The following is a 14,481-nucleotide window of genomic DNA, read 5'->3' as shown; positions in this document are numbered from 1 at the left end:
CCTATACTAATTTTGGTTAATAATATAACCAATTTTTTAATTATAACTTGAATATTGTACTTCTTTACATCCCTTCATCTTCAATCTACTTGTATCTTTCCATAAACAGTGACTCTGCCAGGGTCTGGATTTCAAGGTGGGCTGACACAATAGTGGGGAATGGGCACCAGTAGCTGCTGCACAGAGAGAACAATTTACTATTCATTACCATAATTTTTAAGCTTCTTCTTCCCTCCCTTCACTGGATGTTGTACAATGTTCTTCTGGCCTCTGGAGTATCAAAAACATGTTTCAGACAGTTACTGCTGTTTACCACACTTTTTGGTGATAAGCCTATTTCCTGGAACTCCATATTCTGTCATCTTTCCACACCATAGTCATTATTTCTTCAAATATTGTTTCAGCTCCTCTTCAATTCCCTTTTCTCTTGCAGTCCCATAGTTTATATGTTTGTACATTGTATGGTGTTTTCCTGTTCCCTTAGGCACTATTTATTTATTTATTTATTTATTTATTTATTTATTTTCTTTCTGTTTCTCCCACTGGATATGTTCAATTAACCTCTCTTATTCTTATTCTGGTTCTTATTTTGTCTGCTCAAAACAGAAGCTTTTTTTTTCAATTTTAGGAACATGTTCTACTATTTTTAAATGATTTATTTTTCTTAATAGACAATTACCTGTTGCAGATAATTTTTCTTAATAGCCAATTACCTGTTGTAGACAACAGGTAATTGTCCACTCTCAAAGAAATTGATAAATAAAATGTAAAATATTTCTATAGTAAGAAAAAATAATTTAATTTTTCATTCAATCTATTATTATTTTCATCTCCAGAATGTCTATTTGGTTCATTTTTCTAGTTAATGTTCTTCTACTGATATTCTCTATATGTATATACATTGTTTTGGCATCCTTACTTAAGCTTTTTGTTCATAGTTTCCTTCATCTCTTTGATCATATTTATGGCATTTAACAAAGTCTTTTTCTGATCCAATGTTGGGTTTCATCAGACACAGTTAATATCAATTTCCTTTTCTATCAATCAAACTTTCCTGTTTTTTCGTGTGCCATGAAATTTTATATTAAAATCTTGTCATTTACAGTATTGTAATGTGTTGACACTATAAATTAGATGGCCCCCTTTTGTGGGGCTTGCTGTTATTGATTTTTGAAGAATACAGTTTTCTGTTATTTAGTAACATTAAGAAGTTATTTTTGCAAAGATTATGTATCTTATTATGTGTGCTCAGTCAAATCTAAATTCCATTTTCTAAGTGACCAGTAATCTGAAACAAATTTTCTTAAATACCTGCAGCTAAAAAGAAAAAAAAAATCTCTCAGGACTTACAAGTTAGTTGTAAACTGTGGCCTTCCTTCAGCAATTAAATTAGCTGCCTACAATACTGGCTTAGCCTTCACTTCATCTTTGTATAAAGACCATGAATTAGACAGAGGTTCAAACCTGCATTCTCTCTGGTCTTTTACATCCATGTATTAGTCCCCCGACCATGTATTTCACTCCAGTTATCTGAATATATATATGGCAACCCTTCAAAACCCTTATTCTGCCAAGCCTCCTTCTCTTTGTCCTCATTATTCCCAGGATTTTCTGCATGTACCAATCTCTCTGCCATCTCTTGCCCCTAATTCCAAGGGTGAGATTATCTTAACTCCCTCTCACTATCGCTGCCTAAGAAATCACTTAAGTTTTATGGTGATAAATAAAAGAGAAGGCAAATCTAAGTACGATACCCACAAGAAAATGCCAGACAAGTGAAAAAGAACCACCACAATATTTTTTGAGAATGAGGTCCATTTTCCCCATTGATAGCATCGATCTGCAACAGGAACGCACATCACAATCACCATGCTATTTATGAACTGAGGGATGGGAGTTCACAGGTGGGTAGATAAAAATGGACAATGCATTTTCACCAAAATTTTATTACTTATTTCAACATTCACATTCTCCTAGTTTAATGAAGTTTTTATTACGATGCAGACTTTTGAAGAATTTGATTCTGATTGTTTTCTTTAGCTTTACGGCTGCACCTATGAAGGAACTGAGTGTCCTACTCTACCATTTTCCTTGGTGTTTTGATATGCATGTGAAGCAAATGGCACTTTCATACATTATTGGGGAGAGTATAAAATAGTACATACACCTTGACAAAAATAATTTTCTAGTATCTACTAGAGCAAAACATGAATCTACATTATCATCCAGCAATTTTTCTTCTAGTTGTATGTTCAAGAGAAATGATAGCGTTTGTTCACAAAGAGTGAGTACAACTATTGTACAATTATTTCCTTTTCCTAATGCCCACAATCTGATAATAAAGGCTTGTTCACTCTCAAGGGAATTTATAAGTAAAATGTGAACATTTGTATAGTAAAAAATTCTTGGAGATGGAAAGGTAAAAACACTGATACAACTCCTCAAAAAGTCTGATAGACCTGTTTATGAGCAAGGGAAGCCAGCTATAAAAAGAGAACATACTGTGTGATTCTAATTTTATTTATTTCATGATTAGTCAAAATAATAAATTCCAGAAGTTACAATAATGTGTATTGGGATATTGAAATGTGGGAAAAATAAAGAAAAAGTCAGAAATATGAAAGTAGGGAAAGTTGATTGCCAATATCCTAGTATTCCAAGAAATGTCAACAGAGGCTGAAGGGCAAAGACGTCACAGGTGGAAGCCCTGGAAGAGGAAGGGATAAGAGTACTGGGAGCGGTAAATACACAGGTTCAAGGATTTGTGGAACCAGCTCAGATAAACTGGACTGTAAGGTGTTGACAATGGATAAAGAAATCTGTAAAGAATAGCTGCAATATAAACTTAATATTGTACTATCAAAATATACTAAAGGAGAGAAAAATAAAAGCAAAAATATATTGTATAAATCCTATAGAAGGGAAATAGAAAAAAGAACAGGTAGAAAAAATAGTGTACAGAAACCCAAAATGTTTCAGTTATTTACATTAAATGTAAACAACCAAATAATCAAATTAAAAGAAAAAGATTGCCAGAGTGGAGTAAAAATATGTATGTATCAAAGTATTCTAACACCTTTGTGTTGATAAGAAAATCCATTTGAAATAATGCACATTCTATACATTGAAAATAAATTGAAACAATATAGACGTATAATGCATATATGCATGTTCATGTATTTAATGCATATATTTTTTCATACGTATATAGGAAACACACACCATGAGCTGAGGTGGCTATATGGCTGTGTTCTTATTAAACAGGAAATATAGCTCTGAATTAAGGTTATTTTGCATCAAGATAGACAAAACAAAGCTAAATTTATATTCACCTATTATGGACAGAAAAGTTAATCGCACCTCCAAGAAGCTGTTTGAGGCTTCTATTTTCCTAGTATGACCAGAATGACCACTCACACCATGACTGTGGAGGCTGACCATCAGTCACTGTGGGGCATGCCAGCAGGCATTCGAAACCATGTACTAGTCCAAATGGGTTACACATTCCACTTAGCCTTTCTCTCAAGTAGCAATGAGGGTGGGACCTTCATTAATGTGCTAAGAGATGAAGAAACTGAGGCATCAGAGATAAAACAATTGATTGGAGATTGTGAAATGATAAGTATGTTTACGCTGTTGTTCTAACTATGAAATCCTATGCATGATTGAACCATTCTGAAAGATCCTGAAATAAGAAGGATCAGAAAGAGAGAAATCCTTCATCTTTGAGATCAGGAGGTCAGTCTGAAAGTGACACTGGCCCTGCCTTCTTACAGTTAACATAGGTTCTCTACGTTATAGCTACATTCATCACAAGAACTAGTGAACATGTAAACAAATATATGAAGTTCATTAACATTTACAGGGAAAGAGTACAAGTATAAGAAAGTGTGAAAATATGCATCCTGCACTTTCAAGTCAACAAGGAAAACAAACAGTCTAACCAACTTAAGAAGAAAAGATACTGCAATCTAGGATTAATTAAGGGTTTAGCTAAAGGCAATTTTGAAAGGGAATATTATGAAGGAAACGTATGTAAATACAATATCTATTAGCAATCCACACATCAAGCAATGCCTTTCATTATTTGAGTACTAAAATATGTCCAGATTTTGTGGGAAAATATAACAGTAGCTGACCCAGAAGTGAAACTTTAATACACTTAGTTTAATGAAACTTATATTAATGAAAAAAATTACATTTCCCCACAGGTAATGTCTACCTACCAAAAGTTGCAATTAATTATTTTCAACAGATAAACTTAAGTATCTATTTAAATTCAGGGAATACAAGGATAATCATGAGAATATTATGCTGGTATTTAGTGGGAAACATTTACTACAGTGAAAGAGAGTGAATGAGGACTCGAGTGGTGAATTTGCCATTAAAATTGATGGCTCCATTCACACTAAGAAAGCAAATAAGGGGAAAACATCAAAAACAAATAAGATTTTTTTCTTGATTCTCGATATATTAGTATAAAATCTCTTAGAATATTTTAAATGGTTATAGACTATATTCTGACATTGAGTATACACTAGGGCAATATAGATATTTTACTCTTTTAAATGGGTCGAAACCTAGATCATAATAAATAATACTGAGTTGAAGTTTTCACATACTGTTGAGTAAGGGCAGGAATACAGAAGTAAGGAACAATGTAGAAAATAATTTGGAACCGTCCTCATAGACAACCTAATACTGAACATGTAGGAAATCAGCGAAGTGTTTCGGGTCTGGATCATTGTGATGTAATAGTGCAGCCAAAATTTGGGATCTCTTGGGTCCTGCAGTACATAGAAAGCTAGACTGTTTCTTTACTGGTGAATATTGACTCTGAATGAGGAGGATGGATTGACTTAGTGGGAAGCAGAGAATCTCAGTAGGATCAGGAGTTGTGCTGGAAGCAATGTTCCATGTGACAATGCACTAACCTAGCAGACAAATATGACATTGAACGCCTACTCCTCAACTTAAAATGTTCATGTCCTTGATCTTTCAGCGATGTACCCATTATTAATATTGTATATTTTACTTCTCAATTTGCAGGGCTTCAGTGAGAATTGCAGTACATAATAAATGGGTAATGTATACCAAAAAAGAAATTATTTTCAAATAAAATGTAGTGTTAATGGCATTAACTTGGTTGATTATTTTATCTAGGATATTGAACAAAGACATGAACCCTGAAAGCATTGAGAAACTATTTTGAAATGAGAAGGATATGTTGAAGGATCAAATATCAAAGTAAAAAGCATATGTAGCAACAGTTACTGGGAAGATTACATGCTTTTGTCCAGTGAAAATGTGGTCATCACAGACAAGAAATTCTTTTTTTTGTTTTTGTTTTTGTTTTCGCATGGGCAGGCACCAGGAATCGAACCCAGGTCTCCAGCATAGCAGGTGAGAACTCTGCCTACTGAGCCACCATGGCCCGCCCAGATAGGAACTTTTAAAGGTTAATTTTTAAATGAGATCTGTATAAAAATTCATAGTGGATGAAGTGGAGAGTATAACAATTGTTTGCCTGGTGATTCAAGTATGGATTATGATTGATTATAATATTTTGAGTGGCTCTGAATAAATAGTACTCGCCTATTCCAGACACATTCTGTTTTAATACACTTGTTTTATAATTTGTCATCACAGTATCATAAATATTAACATTTATGGAGAATTACTAATGATAAGGGTTCATAGAAATTACCCACATTGAATAGTCTTCCAGGCAAACTTTTAAATTTAATAGATGCATTTTATAACTAGAAAGTAATAGAAATACATGCAAATATAGGCACAAACTCTTAAAGAGTATATTTTACTTCTACCCTTACCTTGGAAATAAGTTTCACAAGCAGGGAGACTAAAGAGCATGTGGAAATATTATGTTATATCCTACTAACTAAAACAAACTAAAAAGAATAAAATTGAATTAGTGTGAGACAATAAATACATTTAGGTTAATTTCTTCTAGATGTGGAGTCTCCTTGACTTTAAGCATTGTCTGTCTGTTCATGACCAATGCAGATTTTCCTAAGATGCCCAACACCACCATACTGACTAAAGTCCTGTTTTCAAGTTTTTCTGATACATGGGAGCTCAGAGTCATGCATGCTATGCTTTTCCTACTGATATATTTTGCAACCCTGGCAGGGAATCTTCTCATATTTATAGTATGGAATCTTCACACCCCCATGTATTTCTTCCTTAGGAATATGTCTATCTTGGAAATGTGCTACACCTCTGTTACAATACTCAAGTCATGCATCATCTTTATCCATGACAAAAGGGCAATCTCCAATTTGGAGATCTATGATCATGAATTGTTGGGTGTGTGTCCAGATGACTCTTGCCTCTGTTCCAGGTGGTCTGGCATACTATGGATTCCACAGTGGCAATACTTTCCAGCTTCCCTTTTGTCAGTCCAATGGGATCCATCAGTTCTTCTGTGATGTCCCCTCTCTTCTGAAGCTCTCCTGTTCTGACAACTTAATCAATGAAATTTCAATGTTTTTCCCTGCAGAGGTGAATGTTTGTGGCTGGTTTGCCTTCATCACTATGCCTTTTATTTACATATTTTCTACTGTGCTCAAGTATCCAACCAGAGGAGAACAAGGAAAGACCCTTTCCACGTGTGTCCCGCACATCCTCATGGTGACCACTCTTTTAAGCTCAGGTGCTGCTATATATGTGAAGCCAACCTCCGATTCACCCATGAATCAGGACATGATCACATTTGTGTTTTATTCTGTAGTCTCTTGTTTCTTGAATGCTATAATCTATAGCCTTAGAAACAAGAAAATAGAAAAGAAAATAAAGGAGGTAATAAAGAGAGCTATTAGAAGAATGCTTTATTTAGGGAAAAGATAGGATAATTGAAGCCGTTCCCATATTCATGACATGAGTGAAAATATGATTTCAAATTAACTTTCCCATTTCTAATGTTGGTGACCTGAACTGGCTTCTGATATTTGACTGCAAAAGAGGAATCTGAGAAAGCTGCTATAAATGAAAAAAATCATGTTAACTTACCAATTTTGTAGTCACAGATATATCGAGATAGTTTAGGATGAAGAATACGTTTGTAGGCATTAAACTCACCATTCTGGAGGCAAAAAATAGATTTTTTTCTATTTCCACATATATTGCTTCTGATGTATCCTTTAAATATATTTAGAAGAGGAAACAATGTATTTAACTAGACTCTATTATAGGTGTCATATATTATGGCTCATATACCTATAATAATCTTTGAATTAGGCAGTGTTCTCTCCAGTGGATGACATAATGGTTTGCCATATTGAATAATTTCCCAAAGACATGCAATCTTGCACAGAAATTCACTAAAGTACTACAGCTTCAGTTTTATAGATATGTAAATTAGGTAAATGATTTTCATTAATTAGAGCCAGTACTCACACTTTCATTAATTCTAAGATTATTATCACAATATACTCATTTGATAGATATATGATGAAATATATGACTGTGAACAATTATTAAATTTGAAAAACATTTTTCATTATGTAGAATTTTCAGTAAAATTATAGTTCCCTCCTATACCACTATGCATTTATGCATGATTATGTTTGTGTTGTAGAAAGGCATTGTGTTGCAAGTGATGTGTAAATATTTAATAAAATGACAGCACAGTACATTTAAACATAGGTTTTTTTTAACTTTTTTTATTGTGAAGTATAACATATATACAAAAAAGCAATAAATTTCCAAGTACATTTTTTCAAGTAGTTATAGAACAGGTTTTAAAGTTTGGTATAGGTTATAGTTCCACAATTTTTTGTTTTTTCTTCTAACTGCTCCAAGATGCTGGAAACCAACAGAAATATTAGTATAATGATTCAGCAGTCATATTCATTTATTATACTCTATTTTCTTTCTATATATTCCTCCTTCTCTTTGAATAACATATAGACCTAAAAAAAATAAAATTCCAAGTACATCACCACAATTAGCTGTAGAACAGATAACAGACTTTGGTATGGGTTAAAATTCCACATTTTTAGGTTTTTATTTCTAGCTGCTCTAACGTACTAGAGCTTAAAAGAAATATCAAAATAGTGATTCAGCACTCATACTCATTTGTTAAATCTGACCTTCTCTGTACACCTCCACCATCCCCTTTGCTCATTCTCCCATTCTTTAGGGGTACTTGGGCTATGCCCTATCTAATGTTTTCATGTTGGAAAAGGCTGTTGATAATATGGGATAGGGCAATGGAACTAGGTGATGTTCTGGAAGGGCTGGCCCTGCTGCATTTCAGGACTTATCTGGTCCAGGGACCTGTCTGGAGGTTTTAGGTTTTGGAGAGTTACCCTAGTGCATGAACCTTTAAACATAGGTTCTTAAATTTTGTACTTCACACATTATTAATATGCCATTGTGTGTCATCTAATATGGAGACCAATTCATAACAGACATAGCATTTTACCATGTCACTTTATAAAGCTCATCTGGAAATATGCACTCAAATACATTCTATAGCAATTTTTATCAACTTAATAATATCAAATAAAATCTAGCCTGCAGAGTTTGGATTGTGTGTGCCAAGAGTTCTGCCACATTCTCTGTTTTCTCCCCCTTCTGAGGGACTTCTGTATGTGGCACTCCCCAGATGTTTGTGTTCTACTCAGGTCCCTGTAGACTTGGGTCCCTTGGCAACAGGACACATGGGTTTCAAACCTGCTGGAGTAAGTAGCTCTCTACTCTGTACCCGTGGCAGGAGGAAGTGTACCTCTGTGCAACTCCCAAGCTGCGTGGCACCGAGTGATGAGGAGAGGTGTAGGAAGGCGGGTCCAAGAAGTAAATCTCCCACATGATCTTCTAGATTATTTTTACTTTTCTTCAACTGAGCATTTATAAACTCCTTCTCTTATCTCTCTCATTCTCCAAATTTCCATGGAAGTGGAATTTGTCCTTTTATTAGCTGATTCCAAAGGGAGACTTTTCCAGGGATCTTACCTCATGATGTTGATGACATCACTCAGCCTTCATTAGATTGTATGTCATTTTGCAACAAATATAAGAATATTATAATAATGCATTTCCAGATATCCTTTCATGGCCTCTTCACTATTTTTTGTCATAAATGTGATTTTTAATATAGGTAACAAATCTTCAATATAGTTACAAATTTTGTTTAAGCAGCCAATTATCACATAATTTTAAATAATACAATAGGTCATGTAATTAGCCATATATTTACATTTTCTGATGCTCTTAATGTGTTTGTGTAAATCTATATTTTCAACCCATATCTTTCATCCTTCTTCCTAAATGACTTCTTTTTACATTCTCTTAAATTAAGACTTCAGTGATGAAGTCTATAAAAATCTTTATTATATCTTCATTTCTAAAAATTATTTTTATTGTATATCTAATTCTATGTTGACAATTCTTTGGCAATTTAAAGATTTAACTTGCAGTGTTTTCTCTCTGAAATCATTTCCAATAAGAAATCTGATATCATTGGTATCTTTACTCTCCTATATGTAATGTTTCTCTCCTTCTCATCATTTTGTGGTATTTCTCTTTTATCACTGATTGTCAGAATTTTGTATTATGTGCTTTGGCAAGTTGTTTTCTGTCCATTGTACTTGAGGTTTGTTGAACTCTTTAGATATGAAACTTTAATATTGTGTTTGTATTTGAAAAAAATCTTTGCAAGCTTTCAGCTCTCATAACTTCAAATATGTTTACTGCTCCTACAGACATTTCTCTTGTAGTTACACCAATCGTATAATTGTTTTCATTTGAAGATTTCCTCCAATTTACTGATGCTATTTTCATTGTTTAAAACTTCTATTTTCTTCCAAGCTTTATTTGATTAGTTTTAATTTTCAAGTTTGCTAATAATTTCTTATGAAATTTCTGTACCATTATAACAGAAATTTACCCAATCCAAGTAATTTTCATCTCACGAATTTGTAGTATTTACTTCTAATAGCCCCATTTAGATATTTTATAGCCTCTGTATCTCTACTCAACTTTTCAATCATATGAAAAATAGTTATTATAACTCAATTTACTTGCTGTAATCATTATAATATTATTGCCATATTGTAATATTATATTGTGAATTTTACTTTTTGCGATGGATATTTTGTATTCCTATAATTGTACTTAAGATTATTCAAATTCCTGTGGTTCTGCTATGTTCAAATGCTTTGAGTTTTCAGTCTTTCTCTAATATTTGTGGATAGAACCACAACAGGTATTTATTCCAAGGCTAGTATTCTCAACTACTGAGGTAAGACCCTTGTGAGTATTATATCCAATGTTCCTAGAATTACAAGGTATTCCTATTGACTGTTGAGTATATATACAAATTCTTGGCACTGTGTTAGCACCTGGCATTTTTCTCTTGAATTCTTTTGGATAGTATTTTTTTAATTGACTTTGGACATATTCCTCAGATGTATATGCAGAATAGTATTTGCTGAAAACTTAACGGAAATCCTCCCAAATATCAAGACTTATTTTTCTGTACTCTCTAAGTCCTCTCTAACTCTCTCCTGAAAACTCTAGGCACCTGCCCAGAATCTCATTTCCTTAGAGTTTCTATCTCCTCACCTCCACCTGGGTACTCATACCCTGTGCTGCAGTCTGAAAATTCTCTTAACTCAGTGAGCTCGTACCACATTTGGGAATATATTATCTGTTTGCTGTCTCTCAGGGTTCTCTCACCTTCATTGCCTGAAATGTCTCTCTCTGTTTATAGTTAATTTGGTTGTATTAGGAAGGAGGTATTGTGGGTGAATCAAACATGACCCCCAAGGAGCCTCATTTCTGGTGTATATGTGCCATCCACTCCTTTTTATCGGGGGGGGGGGCTTGACTGAGTTAATTATTTGTGACAGAGTACAGCATGAATGATGGACTGTCACTTCTGATATGAGATAATACAATGAGACTGGGTTCTTCCTTGGTTACCCTCTTATGGCTCTTCTCTTACTGTTCTAGTTTGCTAGCTGCTGGAATGCAATATACCAGAAACGGAATGGCTTTTAAAAAGGGGAATTTAATGAGTTGCTAGTTTACAGTTCTAAGGCCGAGAAAATGTCCCAATTCAAACAAGTCTAAAGAAATGTCCAATCAAAGGCATCTAGGGAAAGATACCTTGGTTCAAGAAGGCCGATGAAGTTCAGGGTTTCTCTCTCAAGTGAGAAGGCACATGGCAAATATACTCAGGGCTTCTCTCTAAGCTGGAAGGGCACATGGCGAACACAGCATCATCTGCTAGCTTTCTCTCCTGGCTTCCTATTTCATGAAACTCCCCGGGAGGTGTCTTCCTTTTCATCTCCAAAGGTCGCTGGCTGGTGGACTCTCTGCTTTGTAGTGTTGCTCTCTCTGAATCTCTCATTCTCCAAAATGTTTCCTCCTTTATAGGACTTCAGAAACTAATCAAGACCCACTCAAATGGGTGGAGACATGTCATCCTCTAATCCAGTTTAACAACCATTCTTAACTAAATCACATCAACCAGGGAGATGATCTCATTACAGTTTCAAATATACAGTATTGAATAGAGATTATTCTACCTTTATGAAATGGGATTTATATTAAAACATGGCTTTTCTTAGGGGGCATACTTCCTTTCAAACCAGCACACTTACTCTCTCACTCCCTTTCCCTGAGAGAAGGCATCTGTTATGGTGGAATCCAGTCCTATCTATAAATTCAATGTGAAGGTCATTGAAATCTGAGAAAAAAACATCCGAATGAGCTTAAATGTCCATTCATGTCCCTGGTTTCAATTCTTCCAAGTATATACAAAATAACAGAGTTGCACTATCATATACTAAGTATACAACTCTACACTTAGCCTCTGATGGAAACACCACACTGCCCTCAGAGGAGCTGCACTATTCTACTTCTTTACAATTGGTGAGTAGGTACATCTCTCTCTAAACAGATTTTCCAGCACTGTATTCTTGTGTTTATTTGTTAAGGCTTCATTCCCACACCTCACAATCCATCCTAAATGTGCAGTCAATGGTTTCTGGTATAATCATATGGCTATGCATTCACCACCACAGTCTATACGGGAACACGTGCATTCCTTCCACAAAGAGAGAAGTAGGACTGCCTTTACTGCATCCTGTAATTTCCTCATTTTCATTTGCCTCAAGATATTTACTCATTTCCCTTCAATTTTTCCTTGACCTACTCGTTGTTTTAGAGCATGTTGTTTAGCCTCCATATATTTTTTAAATTTCCAAGCCTTCCAGATGTTATTGATTTCCACCCTCATTCATTGTGATCAGAGAAAGGGCTTTGTATAATTTTGATCTTTTTAAATTTATTGAGTCATGCTTTGTGCCCTTACATGTGGTCTATCCTGAAGAATGACCCATGAGCACTTGAGAAGAATGCATATCCTGCTGTTCTGTGATGCAATATTATGTTCATTTATTGCATTACTCAAAATCTCTATTTCCTTATTGATCCTCTGTCTGGATGTTCTATCCATCAATGACAGCGGTGACTGAAGTTTCCAACTATCATAGAGGTGTCTACTACTCCCTTCAGTTTTGTCTGTGTTTGCCTCATGTACTTTGTAGCAAGCTGGGTTGGTGCATAGATATTCATTATTGTTATGTCTTTCTGTTGAATTGTCCCTTTAATTAATACACAGTGTCCTTTTTTGTCATTTTTAATGTTTTTCATTTGAAATCTAATTTTGTGATATGTTATACCTTTCCCTGTTCTTTTCTGATTGTTATTTGCATGAAATATATTTTACTAAACTTCCACTTTCAAGCTGTTTTAGTCCTTGGGACTTAAGTGAGTCTCATGTAGACAGCTTGCAGATGGATTCGGTGTTTATATCCATTCTGTCAATCTATGCCTTTTGTTTGGGGCGTTTAATGCATTAATATCCGATGTTATTACTTTAAAGGAAGAACTTTCTTTAACCATTTTGCGTTTTGGATTTTCTCTGTCGTATTTTGCTTTTCCTTTCTCTCCTTTTACCCTATCAATTACCCTTAGTGCTAATTTTCATTTCTGCACTCTTTTCCAAATCTCTTTCTCCTATCTTTTCCTATCTGCTTGCAGCGCTTCCTTTTATTATTTTCTCATGAATTCTCTCTGTTTCTGTTTGTCTGAAAATATTTTAAACTCTCACTTATTTTTAAAGGCTATTTTTGGCAGATATGGAATTCTTGCTTGGCAGTTTTCCTCTTTTGGTATCTTAAATTTGTCATACTACTCCCTTCTTGCCTCTGTGGTTTCCACTGAGAGGTCTCCAGTTAGTCTTATCTAGATTCCCTTGTATGTGATGGACTGCTTTTCTCTGCTGCTTTCAAAGAATTCTCTATTTGTCTTGGAAATTAGATATTATGATTAGTAGGTGTCTTGGTGTAGATTTATTCGGATGTATTCTGTTGGGGGTTTTCTGTACTTCTTGCATCAGCAATTTTTTTGTCACTCATAAGAGTTTGGAAATTTTTAGTGATTACATCCTCCGTTATTCTTTCTGCCCCTTTCCCCTTCTCTGCTTCTGGGACACCCATGACCCATATGTCGACAAACTTCAGGCTATCATCCAGTTCACTGAGACCCTGCTCAAACTTTTACATTCTTTCCCTGTCTGTTCTTTAGTGTGGGGGATGTCAGATGACCTCTCCTCTAGTTCACTAATTTTTCCTTCTGTCTATTCAAATCCACTGTTGTAGGTCTCCACTGCGTTTTTCATCACTTCTCTTGTGTCTTTCATTCCCATAAGTTCTGCCACTTGATTTTTCAAGCTTTTGTGTTCTTCTGTGTGGTCACCTACTATCTTATTTTTATCCTTCATCTCTTTTGCCATGTTTTCCTTCACCTCAATGATTTGATTTTTTAAATTTCATTTATAATATTTTTTGAATATCTTTAATTAGTTGTTTCACCTCCTATATATCAGTTGAGGGATTATTTTGGTCCTTTGGTTGGGCTATATCATCATGCTTCCTGGTATGAGTCTTGATTTTCTGTGGTGTCTAGGCATTTCCTTTTCTTGCTTATTTTATTCTGGAGGTCATTTCCTCTCTTTTACTAGGATTTCCTTGCTGGTTAGATTTATTCTATAGCTGTTTGTCTCTCTTACCAGCCAGTTGTCAGATTGGCTGTGTCTCTGGTCACCCCAAAAGCCAGATGCCCACAGCTGCCCAACTCAGGAATAGTGGGCAGGCTCTAGGTATGATAATATGATCTCTGTCTGTTGGTAAAACAAATATGCTGAGTCGCATGGTGTTCTATTTTCACTGGCTCTCAATATCTGGGTTTGTTTCAGGACAGTGCTTTAACAATTGCGTTTTCTGTGTTTCTCAGCCAACACAGAGGCAGGTTTTCATACAAGCGGGCTAGAGCAGACCAATGGTTCTGAGATTTTCTGAAAAGTCTCTGAAAAAAACCTTCAACACCTTTACACTTTCTGTTCTGTCCAGCAGATGCCATGTTTCGTAACATAATCATCCTCAC

General features: G+C 34.9%; 1 long non-coding RNA gene across 1 annotated transcript in view; it reads right to left on the bottom strand.

Moving 5' to 3' along the window:
- Positions 1-14,481, bottom strand: part of LOC143686141 (uncharacterized) — a 78,597-nt gene that overhangs the window by 40,750 nt on the left and 23,366 nt on the right. The gene's annotated exons all lie outside the window — the stretch shown is intronic.

Source organism: Tamandua tetradactyla, chromosome 6 (assembly GCF_023851605.1).
Source record: "Tamandua tetradactyla isolate mTamTet1 chromosome 6, mTamTet1.pri, whole genome shotgun sequence".
Taxonomy (NCBI): domain Eukaryota; kingdom Metazoa; phylum Chordata; class Mammalia; order Pilosa; family Myrmecophagidae; genus Tamandua; species Tamandua tetradactyla.
This window is presented reverse-complemented; position numbering and strand designations above follow the sequence as displayed.